At 47.1% G+C, this 13,750-nt stretch overlaps 1 pseudogene; it reads right to left on the bottom strand.

The window, feature by feature from the left end:
• LOC149353474 (uncharacterized) overlaps positions 1–13,750 on the bottom strand; it is a 117,586-nt pseudogene that overhangs the window by 90,243 nt on the left and 13,593 nt on the right.

The following is a 13,750-nucleotide window of genomic DNA, read 5'->3' as shown; positions in this document are numbered from 1 at the left end:
GTTATGAAACTAACCGTAACATTCTTGTCAGACGACTAGTTTTGCAGTTGCAAGCATTTGAAAAGCTCCATAAGCCTTGCAGCATACGACGCGTACAACTAGCGAGGTGTCGTCAATTTATGGGACTTGTTGTATAGGGCAATACCAGAGTCCCTCAATAAAAGTATTGAGGGACTCTGGCAATACTTTTTAGAATCCGAAACATGGGCTGACATCGCACCCAGTGGGAGCGTGCGCGTTACTGACGGCACGGTGTGAAAAGTGCGTAAGGCTGAAGCTTAAAGCGCATCTCGGCAATCCTCGGTTTCGATATGTACGTGGCATAGTTTTGCATTTCAGGCGCGTGTACTTTGCCGAAACACTGCTCAGCCGTCGTGCGAACAGTGGCGTACGCCGTATCTGAAACAAGCTTTCATGTGTTTCCGGAGCACGAGAAGCACACCAAGCCAAGCGGGATAAGTAAGGGAAGGTTGTGCTACCCTTCTAGGTCGCCATCCTGGTATACCGTAAGAATGCTCGATCATCCAAAGGGATACAGAATAGACGAGCGCTGAAATATGTTTAAAGCTGCCCGCCCAACGGCACTCTCCAGCCACCCAACTCTACGTTCCAGAGACACGACCGACCTACCTCCAACCTCCACAAGACCTCCACCGAGTGGAAGACTACGCAGCAGCGGAATGAAAACGCGACGGCGAAATCGATTTAAAAGGCGCAGTGGGAAAGACAGCTGTTCTCCAGAAACACAGCGCACCTCCTATAGCCCCCCTCGACCCAATCCACCTCCGCTATCCAGAAGCGCCAACCGCCACCCAAGCACTTTCAACCTCTATAAAAATTCTGCCGTGTGTGTGAAGCCTCGGCTCTGAGTAAAAAAAAAAAAAGCATTCGTTCGACTAAAAACATGAAATTAATCACTAACGGCTCACACATCTGCTTTCGCACAATTGTCGCATGAGACGCCTGATCGTCCCATGTTTCTTATCACAATTTTTTTAAGTAGTTGAAAGCATGAGAGAGAAAAAAAAAGGATTTTTCACACCACCCCTGTTGGTTGTGGTGCTGGCTGTTCAGCCTGTTCTGCCAGCTGTGGCAGTTCTGCCTGTTCCCCAAGAATTCACCCCAAATATTGCCGAGCGCAAGGCCGGGGGAACTCTTGTACCCATTGTATCACCGGTGGGTACCCGGCGGCACTGGGGATCGAACCCCGTACCTCCCGAATGCGAGGCGGGCGCTCTACCGCTAGGCCATCGCTGCGGTGCTTGTTGTTTTTTAACTAGACGTTTTATCAAGTTCCACAAATTACCAACTTGTGAATGTTGAATCACCTATTATTTGTCTGAATGCATTGCAATATAGATGTAATACGGCAGCGTAGCTTCTCTAAAAAAGTCTATCAAGGTCCATGGGCCTCATGTAAAAACACGGTGGAACATGCGGCACATCAGCGGCCCCTGGTTCATTGAGACGTAATTAATTTTGGTGGAAGTGACGTAAAATGTGGCGCGGGTTATGAAATGGTCTTCTGAGTTTGCAGTGTTCGCACTCACGAGTCACCCCCTCTCGTAGACTGCTGTCCTTGAGCACACACCAGCCTTTTCGCTCTCTTCTCCCAAACATATGGCAGGGCGCAGCTGACCCCATTTTTGCAAATTAAACGAACGCAGTCAATATTTAGCTAACCTCTTTCGGAAGGGCATCAGCAGGGCATAATTTTAACGTGACACCAATCGAAAACAAGCAGCGAGTCAGAAGAAAAGTTGTGGGGCAATAAAGCTACAATTTTTATTTTATTTATTTATTTATACAATACTGCAGGCTGTTAAGGCCCAAGCAGGAGTGGGATAGAATACAACTGAAAAAAAAAGAAACAGCAGTTGGTAACACTGGGCCACGGTCCACGGTGCCCTGTATTACTTCGGTGGCCAGTCAGAATAGTGAATAAATTCGGCTTTTTATCTTTCGATCATATTAAACTCTATCGCATATAATTTTTGTGTTGTAGTCAGGCTGATGATGATGATGATTAGCTTTGGGTTGAACGAAAACATCTTCGACGGAAGTCCGTCTGGTTGGGTTCTTGAGATAGTTGAGAGACCACCGAATATGCTCTCAAAGCATCGCCGGGTGGCGCTGCTGCGCCTGATGTGCAGCGCCATCTATGTGCAGCGCCAAAGATGAACCCGAGAACATAGACATGTAAGTCTGTCGCATACTTAAATCACTAAAAAATAATTTCATTTTATTTTGCAACATTTTAGCTGTTATAACGGAAATCCAATTTTAAAAAATTCTGCTTGGAATGATAGGGTTTGCTTGAGATAGCCAGAAATTATGCTCATCATATTGTTTTCCTGACGGTACGAAGTATTCTCTCCCAGCGTAAGCCAGGAGCCATCACAAGGTATAAACCCTCCAAATTATTCCTTGCCTTTCCTCTACCTGTAATCCAGTTTAATGTCTTCTAATTCTCATTATGTCGACATTAATGAGAACGGCATGTGTAGACTTAAGCAATACGCACTAGGCACCCGCTTTTGCATGCACAGGGATATTTGAGGATGCTGTTGAGTTGCACAGATTATACGACAGCTTGTTCTGTCCATGTCAGCGACTACTCGCCTTCGGCAGAACATCCCACACTTGTTTTGAATGCTGCATTCTGGCTTGCAATGCGAGTTCAGGAAGTACCGCTAGAAGAGAACTTATGTCCTGCTGTCACTGTGGAGCCCTGCACTTTAGCCGAATGATGCACGTCTCGCCCTCTTTCCACCCACAGAGTTCTAGTTCTATTTTGGCTTTTTTAATGACCTGAAAAACACAACAAAAATAAATCAGTATTGTTGCATTGTCACTGTTCTCTGAAGAACTGCTTTAGTTACCACTGAATGTACATGTGCCAAATGGTTATAAACGTCATAATTTCCTCGTGTGCATTGCATTCGTGACTGACAGCAGTGTGCTAAAATATGAATTTTTAATACATGCACACTTCAGATACGAGTAAGTATTATATATTGAATAGATACGCGTCTTTTGCAATACTGTCAGTAGGCAGGCAGGGAGGAGGCCTGCTTACATATTACAGTGACAGCTCCGGTGCACTGCTTGGGAAATACTGTCGGCAACGTTAATCCACTGCAGTGTGCTGATTTGAATTACTGACTAATAATTTAAAGTATGCAATCTTAGCGATTTGAAAAATGTGATTTTGTAATTATGATGATTTTGCTTGCTTGTTCCACTAAGTTTGGCGCGATGGAGACTATTCGATAAGAATCGCGTAGTCATTCAGAAACCGTTATTGCACCTTTCATGGTCGCGTAAGTTCAGTCAGTTTTCAAGCACAGTATTAAAATCAGTAATGGTTACGTAGCAGGAACCTGTTAGTGTGCTTCGCAGTGTGCCTCGCGCATCGGTCGCGATCAGTGCAACCAATGCCACAAATAGGACTACCTGCATAAAGCCAAGCTCATTTCAACATTCAGAAAACACGGTGTGCGTAGTGAACTTTCGCAGGGGCACATTTCTCCGCCTTTACGGAAAGGCACTCGCTCCGATCACATTCACTACGCAGACACTTGTCACGTGCTGTGCAACCTATGCACGTACAGCAAATTCGTCGTAAGCACATGGAAACTCTGCCACTTCAACGTCCCAAGACGAGCCTTAAAGAATAAAATCCGTTTTTTCTGAAGTCCTCTCCTCGATGAGACTTTGGGTGCACATTGGGGCAGAGAAGTGAGCAAGCAGCTGGTCACGTGACAACTTTCTTTTAAAGAGAATAAATGAAGCTATATAAATCATAACTTGACGGAAACAGCACTACTAGCAGTTTTTCTAGGTGATCTAAAACTTTTGCATTGACACTTTCTTTCTGAATTCAATAATTAAAAAGTTAGCTAACTAAACTTAACTAATTGATTAATTTTGAAGAGCGAAAAACATACTCAAGACTAGGTCACGCGACTATGAAAAACCCAGAGTTTGTTTTACTGAACTAGGACACTTCGCCTTTTTTAAAAGTTTGGTTAAATTTAGCTGGGACACCCGGTATTATATATATATATATATATATATATATATATATATATATATATATATATATATATATATATATATATATATATATTTATAGCATAGAACAATTTAATAACGTCTCGGCCACGGCCGAAACGTCAATAAATTGTTCTAAGCTACAAACGTCTTCATATATATATACATGGTCTTGAATATTTGGGGGCCGGGTTTTAAAAAATTCCTGTGCAAAATCTACTACCCCATTCGAGATGAAATAACATTCACAAAGTAGCAAAATGTGGTCTACGTTATCTGATAAGTGATTCAACAATGGTAGTTGCCTAGATTTTCCGGAGTGGACAGAAAACAGCTCTCGGCGGCGTGCAGAATTTTCGCAGAAGCGAGTCGAGAAGCTGCGTTGACATGGTGCGCCATCTGTCGAGCAGACGATCTGCACCTTCGAAGCAAGCGCGCCAACGTCCTTGCCGGAGATGGCGGTTGCCTCGCCGCTCGACAGATGGCGCACCATGTCAACGCAGCTTCTCGACTCGCTTCTGCGAAAATTCTGCACGCCGCCGAGAGCAGTTTTCTGTCCATTCCGGAAAATCTAGGCAACTACCATTGTTGAATCCCTTATCAGATAACGTAGACCACATTTTGCTACTTTGTGAACGTTATTTCAGCTCGAATGGGGCAGTAGATTTTGCATAGGAATTTTTTAAAACCCGGCCCCCAAATATTCAAGACCCTGTATATATATATATATATATATATATATATATATATATGAAGACGTTTGTAGCTTAGAACAATTTAATGACGTTTCGGCCGTGGCCGAGACGTTATTAAAATGTTCTATGCTATAAATGTCTTCACATATTTCTAACCGAGCCCAAGCAGACTTTCTCAATATATATATATATATATATATATATATATATATATATATATGGTCGAATTTCTTTGGAGGCGAAATTTTGGAGGCGCCTGTACTGTGCGATGTCAGTGCACGTTAACCCCAGGTGGTCGAAATTTCCGGAGCCCTCCACTAAGGCGTCCCTCATAGCCTGAGTCGAAACCATATATACATACTAAAGCTAAACAGACTAGTTGGTTATTCATGTTTAGGGGCAACAGCGCTAAAGACTGGGGTGGAAAAGTGGTTTTTACCATTCATGAAGTGCAAGGAATTCCAACCCTTTCCCGTTTAGCGAGCGCAAAGCGAGCGCCTACGTGCGAGCATTTTGTTTCTCCACTAACTATGGGTCGCTCATACAAATTGCCTTAACCGAGATCACGAAATGAAAAGCTCTAAACTTTATCTGCGCCAAAATCTTTATCTGCGCTGCAACGTTGCGAGATTTGGTATAAAATAAGAGGAGGTTGAAGAAAACGTGCAGTATATCTTACGGCAAATGTGCGAATAAAAAACAAAACGAAAACGCTTCAAAAGTTTTCTCCGATGCCGCCCTCGCACCTCTGGTCGCGTTAACTGCCGCGCGGCGGTTCCGGCAGACGCACAGGCGCGCGCTAGACTCCGGGGAGTAGCTTAGAGACGGCTGAAGTGAACAGGGAGCGGCGGGGGGCATGAAAAGGACGCTTTGCACTGACTATCATGCAGGAAGTGGCCCTTATCAGCTCTCCTTAGTGTTTTCCCCTGGAGCCTTCCTCATATTACCAGCACTGCTCTAACTCCCTAACATACAAGAGCACTCCCAAACGCACGCAGATGTCCATACGTCACTGCATGACGCCTAAGAAGACACCGTCTAGTCATTGTACAACATGGCGGACGAGCGGCCTCGAGTTGGCTGCAAAAGCCTATCATGATGTGACCTTTTTTGTGCCTTTTAAACGTTATTGTAAATGGCGAGCACGAACTAAAGCTTCTCGTAGCTGATTGGGTGAGCGGGACACGCCGTATGTTTCGACCTCAGCACATTCTTTAGAAGTCGAGTCGAAGAGAAGCGTCTTTGGCCCAATATGTGTTTATCAAGGTGACGGCCGCGTTTCCCACCACTGGGCCGCGTACTTACGGCTGGAGGCTGCCCTGGCTGAGCCTGACGCCTGCCTGCGCGGCCAGAGTGTCGGCGACGTTTTGGTCGAGTAGAGGTGGATGGGCGGGTTGTACACGTTGTGCACAATCTTTGGGCCATCAGCGCCCGGTATGCTACGACCGCCGCTGCCTCCGCTGACAGCCACCGACGCCGGCAGGCCGAAACACGGCGAGATGCAGCCGGACGCCACCTGGTTCACCGTCTCTTGCACCTTCTGCAGACGCCTGGTAAGACATGAATAATCTGGCGCTACTGCTGCTCTAACAGCCCACGACTCCGCAGTCCAACGGCCGAAGGGTGCTTCTTTATCAAAGCAACACATCGTTCACGTATTTCCTAACGCAGCCCGTCACTTTTGTGCACCGTGCTTCGCATAAAGGTGCACGTCTCTATTCCGGGAATTACTAAGAAATCTGATTTATCATTGCCTGCTCTCAAACAACTAACACCGCATCATTTGAATTTTAACCATAAACACCGCATGCATGTCTACACAGATGGCTCAGTGACTTCAACAAGCTCTGCTGGGTCTGTGGTGATACCGGCCAGGTCTATTTTAATGAAGGTGAGGACTTCCTATCTCACCTTTTCAACTGGTGCAGAACTATAGCTGCTCGTTGGGCTGCACTTCATTTCATCAGTCAGGAATCTGTACGTGACTGGACAGTTTTCACCGACTCTAAAGCAGCCCTTCAAGGCCTGAAAGCGGCACTACGCCGCGGGTCACACGAACAACTCGTTGCAGAAATCCGCAAGCTGTACCATGACGCCACATTGAAAAGACATAACATAATTTTCCAGTGGCTGCCAGGCCACTGCGGTATTCATGGCAATCACCGGGCCGACGAAGCTGCCCTTTCTGCCCACAATGACGGAATCCCTGTCAATATCCATGTAACGAGAGCTGACGCAGCGTGTGGGCTTCTTTCCTTGAGGCTGGAGCGCACACTTTCAGCGTGGAACACGCCAGAGTTCTGGAACCGTCGCCTCAGGGCATTGTACCCTGGACTGCGCCCTCGTCTTCCGTGTGATGTAGCTCGCCGTGAAGCAGCATTACTGTGTCGTCTATGGCTCGGCGTTGCCTTCACAAATAAGTTTGCTTTCCGGATCGCGATGGCCGACAGCCCTTCTTGTGTAAACTGTGCCAGTGAAGAGACAATCACTCATTTCTTGTCTGAGTGCCCTGTCTTTGTGACCGAAAGACATAAGCTGCGTTGTGCTCTGGACCGCCTTGATCCTCGCCCTTCCACAGAGGCCAAGATCCTCGGCCCATGGCCACTGCCATCGAGGCCATCAAGGCTTGCAAGGCACTGTTTTGTATTTTGAGAGAGATTGCCTTGATTTACAGATTGTGACTGTTTCCCGTTCCTTCTCTTCCCTCTCTAATCCCCTCACTCCCTTCCCCTGGGGAGGGTAGCCAACCGAAATCCTTTCTGTTAACATCCCTGCCTTTCCCTCTCTCTGTATACATCTATCTATCTCTTCGCATATAGCGTCTTCAAGAGCGGTGCGCGAAATAAAGCCTAGAGGTGCAGGTCCTGACGCGCTATTTTATCGCGCTTATTCTTGAGCTCGCCTGTCTTCGGTTCGAGCTTTCCATTTACATGAAATTTTTGCTAAGGTAAAAACAAAGGGACATCACAGCGGACAAGACGTCAGGCGCCACTGCTGCTTTTCCTCGGTGGACAGTTATCAACGATCCGTATACCTACAGATATATACTTGCAGCTGGTACTGCGCCAGTAACACTTGCCGTAGGTAAGCAGCGCGGTTTCAAAGGGAGCGCTCGCCATTTCAAAGATGTGGGAGTTGGAGATGTGTGTTTTGATTAGTAGCCGAAAGGGCTCTACCCTTGGCCAGTGCATCGGGATTGTTGAGGCTGTCAACGGGCATCTTCGTGGTGGTGAAGGAGGGCTCCTTCACGTGCCGCAGGTACGACCCGATGGTGACGTCACGCCTTGGCTTCGCGGTCGGTGTGATCAGGGGCGTTGTGCTGTAGGTCTGCGAGAGCACGCAGTGCGAAAAGAAAAAAAAAACATTAAAGAAATGTATCTAGCGTATTAGCTGAGGCCTTAAGAAAAAGTTTCAAGCGCTCCAGATAAAACTGGACTATTTGAACTGCAGCAGTTTCGCCAACTGCTCGGAAGTACCAGTCGCTGGTTCCGGCACGCCGTGGGGTGCACGTCGCGAGACAAGGGCGACATTGCGGTCTGCGAAGGCGGTCTCCAAGACCGACGAAAAGGAAATTTTGACTACCATCGTTGTCGACGACCGTTCGTCCCTTCACGTCTCGAAATACCAGCCGTTTCGAACCACATGAGGGGCGAACAAGGAGCTTTGTTTGCCGATGACTAATAGCGTATTCCAATCGCCTATCCGGAGCAAGTCTTCTTACTCCACGAAACCGAGGAACGTGTTTCAATGGGTGATTTAAATTCAGGTAAAAAGTTTTGCTTGGACTGCGACGGTAAGGTCTTTAGGCTCCCTAGACCCCTTGCTCCATCGGGTCGCCGATTGGAGTACGCCAATACGCCACTCGGCCATCGCGGCAGCCTCTCGTGCTGCGTGCTCTGACTGGTAGCATCTTGCGGTTAGTTGGTCATCGGTCGGTCGGTCTCAAATAACATACCCACTACGGGGAAGTGGCCAAGACACAGGCGGTGAACTGCTGGAAAGAAGAGCATTTATAGAGGAAAAGGAGTAGTAATAGGGTATAGGCTGACAGATTGAACGACGCAACGACAGGGGACCTGTTAGCTAGGAGATCGAAGAGGGGATGATGGCTTTATGTGAAAATTCGAATGCAACACACGTAATGGTTCAATTTTACACCGACTGAAAGAGAAAAATAAAATAAAAAATAAATTTTTGAAGATAATAAAAATAAATATGAAAAGAAAAAAAAATTAAATTAAAATTAGCATGGCAGTCCCTGGGTTTCTAAAAGAAAATTATGAACAGCACAGCGCGTACTCCTGTTACTGCTATTGCTTCATCCAAGCGAAGAAGCGCCCAAGGAAATAACAACCGCAGTGGACAAAGACAGACCCAGCTAGTGAAACGGAATTTCTAACAGGCGCCTCCTCAAAGAAGAGAAGCGGCGGCAGAACAGCAGGCAGTGATCCACTGTCTCAGGCTCGGCACAAGATGGGCACAGTGGAGAAGCCGCCAGACCAGATCTGTGAAGGTAGAAATTTAGCAGAGGAACTCGGCATCGCAAAAGTATGAAAAAGACCTCCAGTGTGCGCTAGCGCGTCTTTGCTACTATAAGGATGCAGATGATGCTTATATTAGACAGATGAAGTAAGCGCCGAGGCTGCAAATTCCTGAAATAATGTGTAACTGCGAAACCTCACCGCAGCTGTATATGCGCAGGTTGGCAGGACAGCAATGCAGCAGAGAGAGGCTCTTGCTAAGGAATCGGCAACCTCATTTAATTGAATGCATATGTGCTCCGATACCCAAAGCAACCGCACCGAATTTAGATGGAGCGGGATCAGCTGCTTAAAGAGGTGCAATACCCGAGACTCAGTGGGTGACGATAATGTAAAGCAAATAGATAGTGAGTCCGTCATAACCATGACTTGTGAAACTTTTTGATCTAATTTACGTGAGGCTACAGTTACTGCTAATAATTCGGCCAGATAAATCGGAGTGAAGTCAGAAAGACGGAGAGAAAAGAACCATCCCAATGTAGGTAAAAAAATACCCACACGTGCCTTTTCACAATCCTGCAAGGCATCGGTAGCAATCAGAATATGAGAAGGAAAGGACCTTAGGTGGTCCTGCAACAAACCGTGAAGGAGAGGAAAGGGCTGCAGCTTTGCATTCGACGGGAAAATGTCATCAATGCAATCTTGACTGAAGGAAAGATGTTAAACATTGGATGGAGATCTGTGAAATGAATGTTTAAGTGATCAAGGAGAGACTGCACGAAACATATCTGCGGACTATGCAAACGAGACCAGGTGGCATTTAGAAAGACTGCAGGTTGACTCAGAATTATTATACTGGAGGTGTGAAGAGGTGAGTCGCACAAGTTTAAAAAGGCTTGGACTGTTAAAAGGCGAAACTTAGGTAATAAAGATGAAATTCGCGCCTCAAGGTGCAGGAGAGCATTGACCACATATTTTGTAAGTCCCAAACCGGCAGGTCATCCTCCGCGCTGCTGGCATACCCGAGAAAATTTTGGGATCAAGCGCATTTAAGTGGCTGCATTCTGCAACTCGCATCTCGTTCAGTCTCACAAACAAAAGTTTCCCTACAAGTGTTTATTTCTGCATTCCTGAGCAGGCTCTCTAGAGCAGCTTTGATGTCATGACAATGGACATGATAGTCTTGAAGCTGTTCGACTGCTGTATGCGTCCTTTCGGGGCACCAAACGCGTTGATGGCATTGCCGTTGTCTGGCTGCATGCCCAAAAGCAGGTTTTGGGCGGGCCGGTGCTCCTGGAGGTCGCTTTTCCGAATGTTACGCCACTCCTCGCCGTGGATCATCTGGTAGGTGGGCGACAAGCTGATATCGGCAGCGCTGGCTGGTCAGTTTGGTGCCGGGACACGCACACACACACACACACACACACACACACACACACACACACACACACACACACACACACACACACACACACACACACACACACACACACACACACACACACACACACACACACACACACACACACACACACACACACACACACACACACACACACACACACACACACACACACACACACACACACACACACACACACACACACACACACACACACACACACACACACACACACACACACACACACACACACACACACACACACACACACACACACACACACACACACACACACACACACACACACACACACACACACACACACACACACACACACACACACACACACACACACACACACACACACACACACACACACACACACACACACACACACACACACACACACACACACACACACACACACACACACACACACACACACACACACACACACACACACACACACACACACACACACACACACACACACACACACACACACACACACACACACACACACACACACACACACACACACACACACACACACACACACACACACACACACACACACACACACACACACACACACACACACACACACACACACACACACACACACACACACACACACACACACACACACACACACACACACACACACACACACACACACACACACACACACACACACACACACACACACACACACACACACACACACACACACACACACACACACACACACACACACACACACACACACACACACACACACACACACACACACACACACACACACACACACACACACACACACACACACACACACACACACACACACACACACACACACACACACACACACACACACACACACACACACACACACACACACACACACACACACACACACACACACACACACACACACACACACACACACACACACACACACACACACACACACACACACACACACACACACACACACACACACACACACACACACACACACACACACACACACACACACACACACACACACACACACACACACACACACACACACACACACACACACACACACACACACACACACACACACACACACACACACACACACACACACACACACACACACACACACACACACACACACACACACACACACACACACACACACACACACACACACACACACACACACACACACACACACACACACACACACACACACACACACACACACACACACACACACACACACACACACACACACACACACACACACACACACACACACACACACACACACACACACACACACACACACACACACACACACACACACACACACACACACACACACACACACACACACACACACACACACACACACACACACACACACACACACACACACACACACACACACACACACACACACACACACACACACACACACACACACACACACACACACACACACACACACACACACACACACACACACACACACACACACACACACACACACACACACACACACACACACACACACACACACGCGCGAGCACACACACACTAATTAAACAGGCGAGTTGGTTATACATTTTTAAGGGCAACAATGCTGAACACGGGGATGAAAAAGTAGTTTTTTACCATTCATGAAGTGCCTGAAATTGGACCGCGGAACATTCGGACACCCTCCTGGCTGTTTTTGTCCCCTCTATTAACCGCCTCCCGCTCTCTTTCCCTCCACCCCGATCTCTTGTCCCTCTCATAACTGGCCATAGTCGTTTTCCCTCGTACTTCCATCGTTTTGCCCTCCTTCCTTCGTCTTCTTGTCCATGCGGGGCAGCTGTGGGGGATGTTCTTCATTACCTGCGTGCCTGTCCTTTCACCGCAGACATAGCAGCAGGGCTTCCCGGCTATCCGTACTTTCTTCCCCTCATGACTTCCCCTCTTTGTTAGGTTCCCCTCGGTCTCGTGCGTTGCTTATTCGCGTTGCTGTTCGCGGTTCTTCCCTTCTTTCACCTGTCTATCGTGTTTATTCCCGCCCTGATGGCTCGTAGACCTCCCTGCCTTTTCTGTGCCTCCCCATGTCTCATGTGGTCGGGGGCACCATATGGCCAATATTGGTGGGCCGTGGCCCTGCCCCTGCCTCACGGGCATGTGGATGGTATGTGGACCTTGATATTTGCTAGTTTTGCGTGTACATGCAGTCTTTGTTTTGTTTGCTTTTCGTTTTTTCATGTTTATTTTTATTTTCTGCCATTCCTTTTTCTTTTCTCTAGCTGTTGTATTTTCATGTTTTAATTGTTTGTTTGATTTTTTTTGTAACTTTTCGCTTGTTCTATTTCCTTGCGTTATTACATGCGTTTTTGTCATTTACTTGATCCTCTTTTCTATTTCCCCTTTTTTATGTGCCCCTTCTGCTTTCTTAAGCCCAGTATCTCCTGTTTGTTCGTTTTTTTTTGTTTTTCTTTTCTCCTCGCTTTCTTTTCCTGTCTCTTCTTCCTTCTTACAGAACCCCGCACCTTCCCTCCTCCTGGCCGCCTGCGAGCTTGTCTGAAGAATCTGGGCACGCTGGACCCATCCCTGTTTCGTGTTCATTTCGTACTTCTTAATCCTTCAGGGGCGTCTTGCTTTAAAAATCACTTTTCCCCGCCCATCATTTGTGCCTCTTTTTTTTCCTCTCTTGTAATTGGTTTTTCTTAAATTTTTTCTTGGGCGTTGGCCCCTTTTCTTTTACGTTTAATTGGATCGCCTGCGATAACCTCTGGTTGGGTGCGGGCTTGCTCTCCAATTTTTGTTTATTTTATTTCATTTCTTGAGAGTTTACAATAAAAGGGGTGGAAGCAAGCCAGGCGCTTTCTTTTCAAGTGCAGCGTGCGAGGTTGTCACCAAGTGCAGCGTATACATGAGATATGCAACACAGGAAGCGCGTAGCGTAACACGGCGCGTATACAATTTCCACTACAGTAGCAGCTACTAGCGGTGACACCATCAAGCTGCACAACTATGCAAGGATGTTCAGTTAAGCGGGACTGCGAGCTATATGCATTGGCTCATGCGGCAAATCTTAAATTGCGCGTTGCCTGGACGTA

The sequence above is a fragment of the Amblyomma mixtum genome, chromosome 3 (assembly GCF_055824585.1).
Source record: "Amblyomma mixtum isolate Tamu chromosome 3, ASM5582458v1, whole genome shotgun sequence".
Taxonomy (NCBI): domain Eukaryota; kingdom Metazoa; phylum Arthropoda; class Arachnida; order Ixodida; family Ixodidae; genus Amblyomma; species Amblyomma mixtum.
Note: the sequence above shows the minus strand (reverse complement) of the source record. Positions and strands in the feature narration are given on the sequence as shown.